Raw genomic sequence first — 15,603 nt, forward strand, 5'->3', positions numbered from 1 at the left:
ACATATTTTTTTCTCATATTCTAAAAGTGATAACTATTTTATTCAATTTATAATGATTACAAGTGAAGGAAGGGTGAAAATTGGTTTACCCTTAAAAGATTACATTACTTTTCATTGCAAAAGGGCAAACTTTTCAAGCAGCTTTAAGTCTGCTTTATCACTTCTTAGCTTCCCATGCTTTTAAAGACTTCAGCTAACTATTCTCAAAGGTGTTTTTATATCATAAGGAATTATTTAAAAACATATTTCATATGTGTATGTAGTAAATATTAGGTTAAACAGCTCTTAAAAGTTTAAGTGTAAAATCAAATCTATTCGGTGTCCTATTGCATGTGTCTCTACTAACTGATAAGTCAGTAGGAGAATTTGTACAGAGACATGATTTAGTCCAGAGACCTGGAAGCCATTCTTGGCTTAACCATCTGTGAACTTGAGAAAGTTATTTAACAATTTAGGTTCTCTGTCTTCTCATGCAGAAAGAATGAGGGTTAGACTCTTTAAGTTCTAAGGTCTCTTCCAGTGCCAGCATTTTATAGTTTTATTGTTTTATTAGAGGTAGAGACAGACAAGCTTTTCCTCTTTGCTAGAGTGAAGGGGACAGGTTAGATGTGCTCTGAACCTTAAAAGTGGAAAGGAAAGTGGAGGGGAGCTAGCCTAAGGGTGGGAGTTGAGGTCCCCCATGAACGCAGAACTTCAGAGTTAGGATTACAGATAAGCAGATTCCTAGCCACTCTCCCTTTGCCTGTGTCTTTCTGATGTAATCAACTGGACAATAATGGGCACTGACCGTTTTATAGAAGTGTTCCTGTTCTCTGTATGAAAAGAGAATCCTTTTACCTGACCCTAGGAGAAATGTAGATAAAGGGGAAATAGGTGTAAAAAAAAATTTAAGTAAGTTTATATAATGTGGCCTTTAGAACAGAAGTGAGGGATGAAAATTTCCTTCCGGTGAGTAAAGGGATTTTATGTGGAGGATTTATTGGCTTTTATTTGTTTACAGAAACTGGCACAGATGCAAAGGGATGTTAATCTGTGAGCAGACAGGTTTTCATTGGGACAGGAAACATCATTTCCTGATAATCTTGGTTGTTAAAAGCTTAAATGATCATTCAAAATAGAGTTTTCTCAACAATCTCTGATGTTTAAGAAGCTTCTGTGTTAGAGGATGTGCTTACCTAACTTTTAAGATCCTTAACAGACTGAAAGTTGTCATTGATATGATATGCAAATGTAATAGTCTGAATTTCTTATATTGGATTTTAATTAATAAAATTATTCTAATGCTGTGACCCAATTGTAGTTAAAAACTCTACACAAGGAAAGGGATATTTTAAGTTTTAAAGTTGCTGCTTTCCAGTTATTATCTTGTTTTTTCCTATATCATATATTTTTTAAATATTTAATGAATTTTAAATTACAAAAATAGGTAAAAAAAATTAGAATTATTTTTCTAGTCTTCTGACTTAACTACATTAGTTTAATGGGATCAAACTTATTTTCACCAATTAAGCCAAAAATAATTTCACAATTTTTGTTGATTCAAAGAAAAATTTTATTTTGACAGTTCATTAGGTACTCTTGTATTAAATGTTTCTTCCTGTCATTTAACAGATACTATTGTTAAAGTATTATGAAATGTAAGAATGCCTACCTCCTCTATGGTTTTGAGTCTAGTTATGAAAGCTAGTGATACAATAAATGTTAAGCCTGAGTAATAAGATTTTTTAAAACATTTTTTCTAATTGAATGAGTGAAAATTATGCTAAATTTTTACTTTAGAATAAAAAAATAAAGAGAAATTATTTCACTCATTTTTATTATTGGAATGTGTGATTTAAAATGTGTTTTTGATTTACCTTAACATTTTGCATGTATTTTCCATATCTGCCATTTTATGGCATAGTGCATATATAGCAAATATATAACAGAGAACCTTGCCTCTGTTTTATAAGTCTACTATTTTATAGCATCAGCCCTTCATTTTTTTATTTAAACTACAGGAATATTTAGTAAGTCTAATTAATTTTGAGTTACTAGCAGATATAGGATCTATTTATTTGAAGTAAATGTAGTGTGGGTTTTGACTCTACTAATATGGAAAAGTACTGCATTTAACAGTAATTCTATGTATTTTTAAAATAAAAGAATTGTTTTGCATTAGTTTGAACATATATAATTTGAGCTTTCTATATTAAAATGCCCAACGTTTCAGCACTAAAATTAAGTAAGGTGATTTTGACTTATATCTAAGGTTATAAAAGTTTTTTCTGATCTTGTAATTTACTCACATTTTTTCTATAGATCTTCTCATCTATAATATGCAAAAATTTAAGTGAAACATTTTAAAATATCTTTCCTGATTGACTTATAATCATGGACCAATAGCATCTTGTCCATGTTAGAAATGCAGAATCTCAGGCCACTGCCCTGACCCATGTAACCATAATCTGTATTTTAACCAGATTGTCTGATGATTTGTATGTTTATTCACATGTGAAAGCATGATCTGAGTGGAATATTATTGGTAGCATGAATCTTTTAAAAACTAGTCTGTTGATGGAGTTATGGGTTTTAACATTCCTTATCTTTAAAAGATGATCAATTTTGATCTCTGTATAGCCTTAGTGGCTAAGATTTATAGTGTTTTTAAATCCATTACACATATAGTTATCTAACCTTTCTTCTGGTAGCAAAATGTAGAGTCATTGAAAAATGTTTTATAATTTCATGGTTACCATCAATCGTAGCTCTGCCATTTAATCATAGTAAAGATTTGAAGATTTGTTTCTATTTTTCTAAAATTATTCATAATTACACTTGAAATGCTAACAAATTTCCATCCATAGTGTGCTTATTATATCCAAATATTAACATGTTTTTTTTTTATTTTACATTAATAGAAGGATCATTGTTAAGTCAAATCTTATACTTTTTCTGTTTCATTTTATGTTTCCTTAATTTTATTTATTCCATGTTTTTTTTTTTTTGTTTTGTTTTAGTTGGGTCTGGTAAGTTGACATTTTATTCGCCATCTTCTAATCACTGTGTCACTGTGACTGGAACTTCTCTTCCCCTTTCCATCCATACCCTTCCATGTCCTTCAACCAATCAGCCTCCATGTTTCACTTGTCATTGGCCACAAAGACAGACTGCACAGAATAAAGTCTGCAGGAAGTATGGGTAACTGGCAAAGAGTAAAGGTAATGGGGTTGCTAACTTTATGTCTTTATTAAATCATGTATGGTCTGCATCCTTTAATTTCTTCTGTCCTTAAATAAGTGATAAGTGCTAGGATTGATTGGTTAAGTACTATTTCAATTTACATCTTACAAGATTAAACAAACAACCAAAATATATGTCTAGAGAATAATTTGGTTTTTCCCCCTTCAGAATATTTATTAATTCATGCATGTCTAGGTTTTCATAGCTATAAGTCAGTAATAGTATTAAAGTTCTGTTGGTGAATAGCCTTTGCACTACAAGCTTTCTTGCATTCATTTTCATTTCTGTGTCAGATTCATTTCATTCTATATGAAATAACTACATGGTTTATCCACAGTTTATCAAATTTATTTTAATAAACATTTGTCCCTCTATAAAGAAAGCATCCTCATGTTTCTAAGCACTTACCTTGGGAGAAGGCTTTTTTATTCTGTAAGCTTCTAGAACACCATTTTTAGAGAATTTTACATGAATATGGTATGCTAAAGGGTATGTCACCCTAAAAGGTTCTCTCTCACTATTCTATAAGCTAAAAATTGACACAAATATTACTGAAATGACATTCCGTATTAATGCAGATAGGATGGACTGCTCAATAATTGTGATGCTGTCAATGGCTATTTGGGAAAAAAATTGCTTTCTTTATGATACCATATATACAAAATTATAGTTGGATTAAAAATTAAAAATAATAAGGGCATTAAAGTATGGGTGCAATTGGAGTTGAATATTTATGTAATGTATTATATTCTATACATATGTAATGGTATATTACACAATACCATTATCATATCATTTTATTGATACAATAACAAAAATATTGCCTAAACAGATTAGAAGGAGTATTAACAAAATGAAAAAAGACATTTATAACTGATATGAAAAGTTTGATCTTACCAACAGTTCTTAGAAATCAGAAATAAAATATAAATAAACATATGAACATAATATCCAAAACAAATAGAGCAGAACCCTCTGAACTGGGGCCAGAGAATCAGTAGCAATAAGTATATGAGCCACCTCTGAATCGGGAAGTGCTTGAGGAGGTACCTGTGTCCTGTTCTCAGAGGCAGAAAGGTAATGTGAAGACACATACTTAAACTCACAAAGGTAAAAATATTAATTAAGAGGAAAGTCTATTCTGAGGTTGGCAATGATGTTAATGTTCAGTGTTGATAAAATTTGGGAGAAAAGGCAATTTGTGTGCTATTAGTGAAAATCTCAGTTGATTAAAAGTATTCCTGAGCACAACTGAGCTATTTTTTAATGTGCTCTAGACCTTTGCATATTTTCAGACTTTGTAATTTTGCCTCTAGGAAATAATCTTGAATATCTTTAGGAGAAGGGTGTTAATCTTACACCATCTTTAAAAGTGAAAACGAGAAGAGTCTAAGAGTGGTTAAATAATTTAAGATAATTTGTAAATTGGTTATTGTAGAGTCATTAAAATGATATTATAGGAGAATATTTTAAAGCCAGTTTGCATGGTAGAATTCTAAGTGGCTTTTCTGTTTTTCCTCTTTGTCCAACTTTTCAAATTTTCAACACTGAATATATATGACATTGTCAGTATGATTATGCATATTTGATTATAGAAAGTTTCAATATTTTATCCTTCAGGGGCTGGGGATGTGGCTCAAGCGGTAGCGCGCTTGCCTAGCGTGTGTGCGGCCCGGGTTCAATCCTCAGCACCACATACAAACAAAGATGTTGTGTCCGCCGAGAACTAAGAAAAAATAAATAAATGTTAAAATTCTCTCTCTCTCTCTCTCTCTCTGTCCCTCTCTCTCTCACTCTCTCTTTAAAAAAAATATTTTATCCTTCAGAAAACTCCAATATATCCTCATAAAATTCAAGTAGATGCATTTGATTAATGGCCTCAGTCTAGATTGGTAAACACAATAGATTGATAAATAGAAGCAAATTTAGTCCATGATTTTTTTTTTCTTAGAGATATGGCTACATCTGACATCTAATGTGAAAGTAGAGGATTTTTGTATTTTTTTGTTGTTGTTTTTTGGAGACAGGGTTTTGCTACATTGCCCATGCTGGCCTTGAACTCCTGGTCTCAAGGTATTTCTCCTTCCTCAGCCTGCTAAGTAGCTGGAACACCCTATGTGTCACTGAGGTTGGATGAAGAGGATTTTTAAAAGCTTTATTTCTGAGACATGTCTTGTGGCTGATGTCACTGTTGATGTTGGCTTGAGAATATGCCTACAAAATACAGTAAATTCATTTCCAGGCAAATATCCTGTGTAGAAGGATTGCTTCAGGATAAATGTAGTTAGCATGAGGGTTTGTGTGCCTTGTTCCCCACCAAGTCTTTGAGGTTTTGAAGAGAGCTGGCATTTTATAAAAGAAACACAGATTCTGGCACACATTCTTAGACATGCTCCTGAGATTTCGGAAAGAGACCACACGAAGATTTTGCTTGACTAAATGGTTTGAACATTTATATTTTCCTACTCAAATTCCCTTCATATTGGAAAGTCATATTCTCCCACTCATCTGATTAATCACTTGGTTTTCTTTCATTGTAAGACACCAAACTCTAGACTAGGTTTTGTTTATTATCCATTCAGTCCTTTCAATTTCTTGGTCTGATTTCTGTGTCAATTATTCCAACCCTTAAGTAAGGAATAAAATGCTCCTGTATGGATTTGTACTGGAGGAAAATCCCGAAAGGATGATGTACATGCCTATTATTATACCTGGGTAATGATAGTGTTTGTTAAATTCATGAGTAAACCACTCAATTACAATCACAGTTTAAAAAAATTATAAGCTAGAACTTCACCATTACCAAACTGAACTTAAACTGTATCTTCTAACTTTGTATTTTCTTCCCTATAAGTTAGAGGACATTTGAAAGCATTTGACCTGATTTTTCAGGTCTCCTATAATTTTCTAGTCAAATGGTATAATTTCTACTAAACCTCAATTTTCTTTAAAAAAAAAGAGAAAGAAAGCATAGAAGAAAGCACACTAATCTAGAAGTTAGGAGATCTAATTACTTTCTTCAGTTTTGCCATAATACAATCTCAGAAAAGTCATTTTACATTTCATTTTTAAGGGATTTTATATTTTAAATATATTTATAAATAATGTACATATTAAATAGACTTTAGTGTTTTTTAATGACTTATGTATTTAAGTACCCAGAGTAAAGGGCATGTCAACTATTTTTTGTAAATGCATAAGTTTATAAGTGTATTATATAATACATACTATACATATATTATACATTTGCTGCAGTTGACTAGAAAATATTAAACAAGAGAAAGAATCTTAATGAATACTGACTTTTAGTAACAAAGAAGTAAGCAGAATGGTAACATTTGCAGTCTAATCTGAATACAATTTTTGATTCATATTTACTTTGGGGAGTTACCTTAAGTGATGACTGACATAAGTAACTGAAAATACTTTTAAAGAAAATACTTTTAAAGAAAACTTTAGAAATAATGAAAAATCCTTAAAAAGTGTATTAGAATAATCCTGTCCTGCTAAATGTCTGGCTTGAAACATTTGTTCACTTGAATTTGAACTGAGACAAGAGAGAAGAATAATTAGGTGTTTCAGACAGCCAGCCGATAAGAAATGGATAGGAAAGTGTAAACAGTAGGTAAAAGGATTTAAATTCAGTACATATTTTTCCATCCTCAAAACTCATCCTCAAAACAAGATTTTTTTTTCTTTTTTGGGGCCAGGATTGCTTAGTCAGCACACCTAATGTTTCCAAGTGCCATTGCACCCAATGTAATTGACACAATTTTGTGACACTCTACTTACCGCTGGATGAAGTGGCCATTTAAGCCTGTATAAATCAAACAGTTTGGACAAAGCTGGCAGTATTTATAATGTCAGGATGAGCAGATGTTTCAAATTTGCCCTCATTTCCATATATATTCTGTTTGAGCATGCCCTTGCCTATGTAAATGAAGGAAGCATTTGACTGCACTATTGCTTTAAATTCATTTCTATTCAAGCAACTGGACTGAAGATTTGAAATATTATAATTTGCCTGGTAGCATTTCAGGAGCTTTTGAGTCAAATTGAAGTAATTTCAGGACCTGCCTGCATCAGAAGGTCCTTGTGTATATGATTAAAGTTCATTCACCTTTAAGCACTCTGAATGAGAAAAGATAATATTTATTCATACATATTTCAGGTACTCTTTGAATGTGAAGGGTCAAAATGTAGCTCAAGAATTATCTTACATTTGAAGGTTAATCTTAGGAGGTCAAGTCATTAAAAAAAAAACCTTTTCATAATACATCTCTATTTCATTCTATAAATATGCACTTAACAGTTTAACTTAAAATTAAGGGTGAAAATTGGTCAATTATTAGTAGTATACATAATGTGTTGTATAAAAATAAAGGCAGCACTTGGGTTATCAGGAAGCTGCCTCAAAGTTGGGATCTTAACTGCATGCTTCTGAGTCAATGTAATTTTTTCATCTCCTTTAGAACCTCCACATTTTGTTGTGAAACCTCGTGACCAGGTTGTTGCCTTAGGACGAACTGTGACTTTTCAGTGTGAAGCAACAGGAAACCCTCAACCAGCTATTTTTTGGAGGAGAGAAGGGAGTCAGGTACAACCTTTTACTAGTTTTGTTTTTGTTTGTTTTGTTTGTTTGTTTGTTTTTAATCAGTAGAAATGGGGGCCTGTTCTATGAGAAGAAAAACCAATGTGTGATGTAGCTATCTAGCTGTTCCATTAAGAGAATCCAGAAACTGGTTCCTCTCAGAATGAGAGGAGGCAAGCTATTTTCCTTGCCTTAATTCTCAAAGCAGTATTTTCCTGCTTCCATTTGGTACAGAGGGTGGTATGTAGAAGTCACTGTTGTATCATGTAAGTGTTATTTTTATTTCTACTTCAGAAATATTAAAAAAAAACTACTCTTTTTCCACATAATTGAATTAGCATTTCTGTTATTCAAATATCTAGAATTAAAAAATTAAGTTCCAAATTTTCAATTCTATGAATATTTTAACAAAATTATCACAGGTGAAAATAGGTTAAAAATCATAATTGATAACTTATATATATTGATATTAATTGATATTGTTAATCATATTATTTGCAATTATATGTTATGTAATTACATATTACATACCATATTCAAGTTTTTGTAGATGTTCCACATCTGAGATGATGAGTTAATATTGATGTCACCTAAATTATAAGTTCATTATATTCTTTTAAACTGTCAAATCTGATCATTATTTGCCAGTAATCCTATTTTCTAAACATTTTATAATCCAGAGTTTTCTATCCACACTAGAATATAGAGATCTACACTCTTTTAAATTGACTCTTGGGCTTCCATTTAATAAGAAGAAATATTAAAATAATTTAAATTATCTTTTTATCTCATTTCTTAATGACTTCCCTCTCACAGGAAAGCAAAACATTTCTCTTCACTTATTTTTGATGCTTGTAAAAAACTGATTCTTATTCATTTTTAATAGTTATTCCTGACCATTTTTGTTTTTGCTTGAATCAATCTTCGGTGTTTTGCTTCATTGTCTTGCTTCTAATGTACCCTTACAAATAACAAACAGGTAGTTTACTGATGGAACTCAATAATCTTTTATAGACAATATGTTCAAGTTCACTTCTGTTTTTACTTTGGTAGACAAATATTGATTTATGGTATGTAAACTATCATTTTTATACTACTATAATGCTGGATTCTAGGATACTCCAGTTGGCCTCCCAGGATTAAATTTGCTGATAGCAAGTTAAAGACAAAACAGAACAAAATATTTTAATGCAGTAGGAAAAATTGGAAGTAGATTATAGAAGAAAATCTGGATAGTAAAAAGAGTGAACCCACTAGAAGTTTTTCTTAATAGTATAATATATAGATGATTCACTTAAGTTATTTAAACTCCAGATTAAATTTCCAAAAAAGTTTTGGTTCATGTGGTTTGGTTTAATGATACAAGTCATTTTTCGTTAAAATTTTTGTCATTACATATGTATCTGTGGATCACTAATTAATCCTTAATAAAAATGATGTATGCTAAAAAGCACCAAAACTCTTTAAAACAAGCAACTTTATTTGATTAGAAGAAAAGTTGATATTCTTTATTTTATGAACTTCAATTAGTATGGATCATTATTATGCATGAAATGTACACTCGAAGAAGCATGATCTTTTGATTCAGAACAATATAGAAATTTCAAAGAAATCCATTCTAGAAAGTTTTACCTTTTTTAAAATTTATTTTTTTTTATTTTGTACCAGGGATTGAACCAGGGGCACTCAATCACTGAGCTACTCCTCAGTTCCCAGGCTTTTTTCTTTTTATCAAGACAGGGTCCCAACTAAGTTGCTCAGAACCTCAATAAATTGCTGAGGCTGTCTTTCAATTTGCAATCCTCCTGCCTCAGCCTCCCAAGCCACTGGGGTAACAGGTGTGCACCATTGCACCTGACAAATTCTTACCTTTTAATATGAAAATCTGGATAGCAACTGTTAAGGTTCCTGGACATTTATAATGGGCAGCTAATGAGATACTGGTCATGATGCCAAAATGGTATTATACTCCATTATAATTTATAAGAATGAATCAGAATTCTATTCTGCTTATGTAGTAAAGGTCTTAAGGTTTTTCTGGTAGCAAAATGTAAACCAAGGATTTTGTCATAGTGGGCTTACATGTATAAAATCTTCTATACTAATGATACCTAATATCCTTATGTTGTTTCAAAATTGATAGTTATAAGACCATATGTCAATATTGAGATTGATTTAAAATTTTACATGATCCTATTTAAGCCTGCCTTGTTAAATCCATGTGTGTTTAATGATGTTTAAACATGTACACATCTTTATATGTGGGTATATGACGAAAGAATATTGAGTTTATTTTTGTATATATATGTGTGTATTTATACATATTCACATATATTTATAAATGTATATGTAGCTTTGCCAAAATGTTGGAACCTAGCATTTAACCTATTTTAATTCTTTCCTCCCAAATTCTGGTTTTAGAATCTGCTTTTCTCATACCAGCCACCACAATCATCCAGCCGGTTTTCTGTCTCTCAGACTGGTGACCTCACTATTACTAATGTTCAGAGATCTGATGTTGGTTATTATATCTGCCAGACTTTGAATGTTGCTGGAAGTATCATCACGAAAGCATATTTGGAAGTTACTGATGGTAATGTCAAACATTTATTTCAGAACGTTCAATTTGTCCTAGGATCTAGAGAGAATGTCAATAGATGTATTTTTTCCACTTTAAATATTTTTACAGATATTTTAATGTAAAACTTAAGAGTAAATTTATACAATAATAAGTTCAAACTTTTACTTTAATATAAATGAACTAATGTCTAGTATCAAGTTAGATTCGTAAAAGCATAACAGTTATCCAAGGAGAAGTTTATAGTTGTACACAGGAATATTTCATGTTTTGGAGATGAAAAGATTATTTTGCAATCTCTTATTGTAAATTATTGACTATTGTGTTTTCTCTAAATTAAGGTAACAAAATGAATTGGTCATAAATCCAAAGTCTAACAACTCACAATCAATGATAGTGAACAAGTTTTTTTTTAAATGATCTGATGTTATTCTGTTTATCAACATCTTTGAATGTGATAGATTAACACCAACTATAAAGATATGGTTAATTGAGAATAATCTCCAGATTATAAGAGAGTAGTGATAGTTTGAAGCTCAAAGAGAAAAAATACCTATAAGGGTATGCAATGTATATATGTATACACATCTATTTCTACATAAGGAAGATACCTATAAATACATTGGATGAACACAAGTGGTTTTGCAGAACCATTGAAAGCATAGATAGTACACACAATATATTAGTCTATGTGTAATCAGGAAATATTTCCAAATTAAAAATAAAACTGAAAGCATAATACAGTTAAGAAGTTTGTTGCTTCTAAAACTAAATATATTAGAGCAATTGAAATGATTTTTTACCCCCAATTCTAAACAGTAGGTAAAGGAACATGTTAAAGATGAAACAAATGTCTTTCAAAGATGGTGATGGAACATGAGTCAGGGAAGAGAATCAGTAATAAAATATATTTGTTCTTTTCATTCAATTTGCTTGTTTTTAAACTTCAGATAATGATTAAAATATCATACACAGTAGCATTTCTTTAATTAGAAACTGTGGAGTCATCTTTGACACTCATCCTTCCTTATCACTGAATCCACTCAATAATCTTTCAAATCCATCCGGTTATCTTTATCACTCCCAGTCCTAATCACCTGAAACTGCAATAACCTACTAATTCCATCCTTTCTTGTTCACTGCACTCCCAAATTACATTTTCATATTGTTGCTGGAGCGTTTTTTTCTCTAGACCGCTCTTTTTCTTCCCAGTTATATAAATGGAAATATAATATGCATACTGTAAAGTAAGTCAAGTAAGCAAATGCAGTATGATTAATTTATTCACATAATGATCACTCAGATCAAGATATGGAGCATTTCCAGGACTGTAGAAGGCTTACAATTATTAGTTAATAAGCCTCTCTCTGCAGAGATAAAATGACTTTTAGGACTTTCATCACCATCGATCAGTTTTGCTTATTCCGGAAACTCAACTAAGTGAAATCACATAGTATCTAATCTCCTGTGTTATAGCATCTTTGGTTCAAAATAATGTCAGTGAAATTCATCCATGTATATAACAGCAGTTCATTCACATTTTAGTGCTGTGTAGTACTTCATAGCATAAATAGGCCATAATTTATTTCTGTGCTCTTTTACTGATAGATTGTTTTCAGTTTAGGGTTTTAAATATTCTTATACAGTCTATTGATGGGCACGTGCACTTACTTATCTGGGTTTGCTTTTTGGTGGACATGTGTACTAATTTTTCTTCTTTTCATTTTATCATCTAGTTAAAATACATTTCTTTCTCAGATGTATGCATTGTAATTATTTCTTCCTATTCTCTCTCTTTTTTAAATCATAGTTGTAGAGGGACAGCATGCCTTTATTTTTATTTATTTTTTTAATGTGGTGCCGAAGATCAAATCCAGTGCCTCACACATGCTATCCAAGAGCTCTGCCACTGAGCTACAACCCCAGTCCTCTTCCAATTCTCTTCATGGTTATTTTAAGTATTAGGAAGTTAATTTTAATAATGATCAATGGGTAATAATTATTTTTCTTTTATTATTAGCACTTTTAATGTCCTGTTCTTTCCTCAGGCTACAAATATGTTCTTTCTTTTTCTAAAAACTTTATTATTTATTCCTTTGAGATTCAAGTTTTTGATCCATCCAAATTAATGGTGTGAGTCAGGAATCAAAACTCTTTATTTTCCTTTTAAGAAATCTAATTGTTTCTTCATCACTTATTGTCAAGACTATTCTTTCCCTAACTCTGGTGGTATTCTATCATGATTCAGATGAACATAAATTAGTGGTTGATTTGTAATATCTCTTTTCTGGTCCAGTGACCTATTTATGCCATTACATAGGGTCTTACTTATTGCAGCTTTATAGTAAGTCTTAAAGACTGGTAGTATTAGTCTCGAACTTTATTTTTCATTGTTTTAGGCTTACTGTTGAAGATCCTCTGCATTCCTTATAAATTTTAAAATAAACTTATAAAATTCTGTACATATGAACCAATAACCAATAAACAATTTAGATTCAATTTTAGTACTGGATTATTTAGTGAGAATTAGCTTCTTAGCAACCTGAAGCTTTCAATTCAAAGAAATGGTATATATCCCACATATGCCTTTTAATTTGTTTATATGTTATAAAGTTTCTCTTAGTAATATTTTATAGTTTCCTGGATACAGGTCATGAATATGATTTAGTAGTGTTATACTTAAGATATTTTATGTTTTTTGATGAGATTATATATGTATATTTTAAGTTTCAACATTTTCAAAGTTTCATCATTGAATTGTTTAAGGAAATTTTCTAGTTGTACAATTGACTTTTGTATATTAACCTTATGTCCAGCAACTTTTCTAAATCCACATATTATTTCTCAAAAATTTTTACATAGGTTATTCTGAAATTTTCTTGTACAACATCTGTCAACTTTAGATAGATACTTTTACTTCTTTCTTAATGTGGTACCACTTGTGACTTCTTTGTGTTGTCCTATATTGTTTATAAGCTTCAGTATAGTGAGTAGAATTGGTGATGGTCAATGTAATCATCGTGATCTTAACTTCCAAGGGAAAGCATTTAATAATTCACAATCACACATAATGTTTACTAGAATTTTTGAAATTATTTCATATTTTTAAAAAATACGGAGGACATTTTTAGAACACAAATTTTCATTATTTGATGGACTAGTGCTCACAGAATAAAGTTTATAGTCTTTAAATAGCACCATGATACTATCACAAATGGTTTGTATTTTTGAGATTAGACATGCATAGAACATTTACTTAAAATTTTTTTTTGAATTTTTTAATATTTATTTTTTAGTTTTTGGTGGACACAACATCTTTATTTTACTTTTATGTGGTGCTGAGGATTGAACCCAGTGCCATATGCATGCCAGGCAAGCGCGCTACAGCTTGAGCCATAGCCCCCAAAAAATTTTTTTAAAAACCTAACTAACCCTGGGAATTAGGGATTTATTCCTAGTAGATTGTTCATTTCCAACACTAAATGGGGTGTTCCACCTTACTGTTTTTGTTGCCTGATATTTCATTCTAATAATTACCATGAAAGATATTAAACCCTAATTTGAAATTTGTCTATTAAATTCTAGGTTTGATTTATAAATGTACTACATAGGTGTTAAAAGTTTAAACGTTTCATTGGTATTTTATTGAAATTTATGATTTTATTTTTTATACCTAAAGACATGGATTGCCTTAATGAACTATTAAATCTTTCAGCACTGGTTTACATATTAGTTTTTTTGTAAAAAGGACAAGTAGTAATATGTATATAGATGTCTAGTCTTTTACAATTAGCCAAGCACTTTCATACTTCTTATTACACTTAAATGTCCATAGCAATCCCCTGAGCTATTAAGAACAGATTTTATTATCCTCATTTTACATGTTGAAAAAAATCTGAGGCTTATAGAAGTTAAAGAACTTGTCCAAAGTCTCATGACAGATGATAGAGCTGATCCTTTTCTTGCTTTATTTTTCTTAACTGCCCAGTGGAAATCATGCAGAAATAGATGACAGAGAAACTGCACCAGTAAACTGGGTTGGAATGGAATAAGGAGGTATGCCTGATGCTAAATATGATGCAAATAACCAAGGACTGTAGACATAAAGAAAGTTGAGTAAATTCCAGGTGTCGGATTGCTTCTATATATTATGAGACTCCCAAATATAACCACACCTTTACTGGACTTAATTAAAATCAATTATAGAGAAGCACTCTGCTACTAATTTAATTAATGTCTGAAACTACATGTTCATTCATTCCCTATAATGAAAGGAATACCTCAATGCAGTCAAATATTTTCCTATTTTTATAATACATATCAAAAGGGGCTTCTAATTTGTTATTAGCAACCTCTACTGATAGTGTGGAACAGATTAAAATTTCTAACCAGTGGAACTACTGGTTTACATTTTTCAACCATGTATTATCTTAAACATTCCTGCCAAGTTTCAAAATTTAGCTTTCTAGAATACACCTTTTGGTATCAGCAAATTTCACACCAGTGATGACACAGAGATAATTTGAAGAGTAGAGTGGAAATGCACACTTGCTGATTTCATGTCATTGCTTTTCTTTAAAAAAAATGAATGCAGAAAATTAGTAATTATTGCATGATAAATGAGGAACAACTTGAAGTGTGACTCTAGCTTGTGAAATCTTTGGTGCATACAACTTTGAACATGACATATCCAGATTTGTAAATTTTTGCACCCCAAATGTAGTTATTCTGGCAACTGGCTTCCTTTAATCAGGCAATTTCTTACAATTTTCTTTTGAGTATTTGTGTTTTTGTTTTTTTTTTTACTCTAACTAGTATCCAGATATTTAAGGCTTTATAGTTTTAATTTTTTTCTGCAATTTTATTTTATTTGTTTTCATTCCCCAATACTTGTTTTAGATTTTCCTTAAAGTAATGACTTGATCTCAGCAAAGTTTTCAGGTTGTAGAATTTTTATATAACAAGAATAATTTTATCTACACATAATAAAAGTGCTTCTCGTTGTTACTTTTCATAGTGCAATTAAATCTATTATGAAGTAACAGAATGGTTTAAGTGCTTTTGTCATTCCTGATAATTCTAATAGAGGAGTATGATATTTGCCAAGTTTGAACATCTTCATGAGCTATCTTTGGATCAGGCTGCCAACAATGAATTTGGGCAATTTTTCAGTTTCTTTGAATTTGTTATACTTGGGTAATTTTCAACCCAT

The 15,603-nt window shown here is 30.9% G+C and overlaps 1 pseudogene; it reads left to right on the forward strand.

Moving 5' to 3' along the window:
• Nucleotides 1–15,603, forward strand: part of LOC144252550 (roundabout homolog 1-like) — a 158,785-nt pseudogene that overhangs the window by 66,073 nt on the left and 77,109 nt on the right.

Source organism: Urocitellus parryii, unplaced genomic scaffold (genome assembly GCF_045843805.1).
Source record: "Urocitellus parryii isolate mUroPar1 unplaced genomic scaffold, mUroPar1.hap1 Scaffold_45, whole genome shotgun sequence".
In the NCBI taxonomy this organism is placed as follows: Eukaryota; Metazoa; Chordata; class Mammalia; order Rodentia; family Sciuridae; genus Urocitellus; species Urocitellus parryii.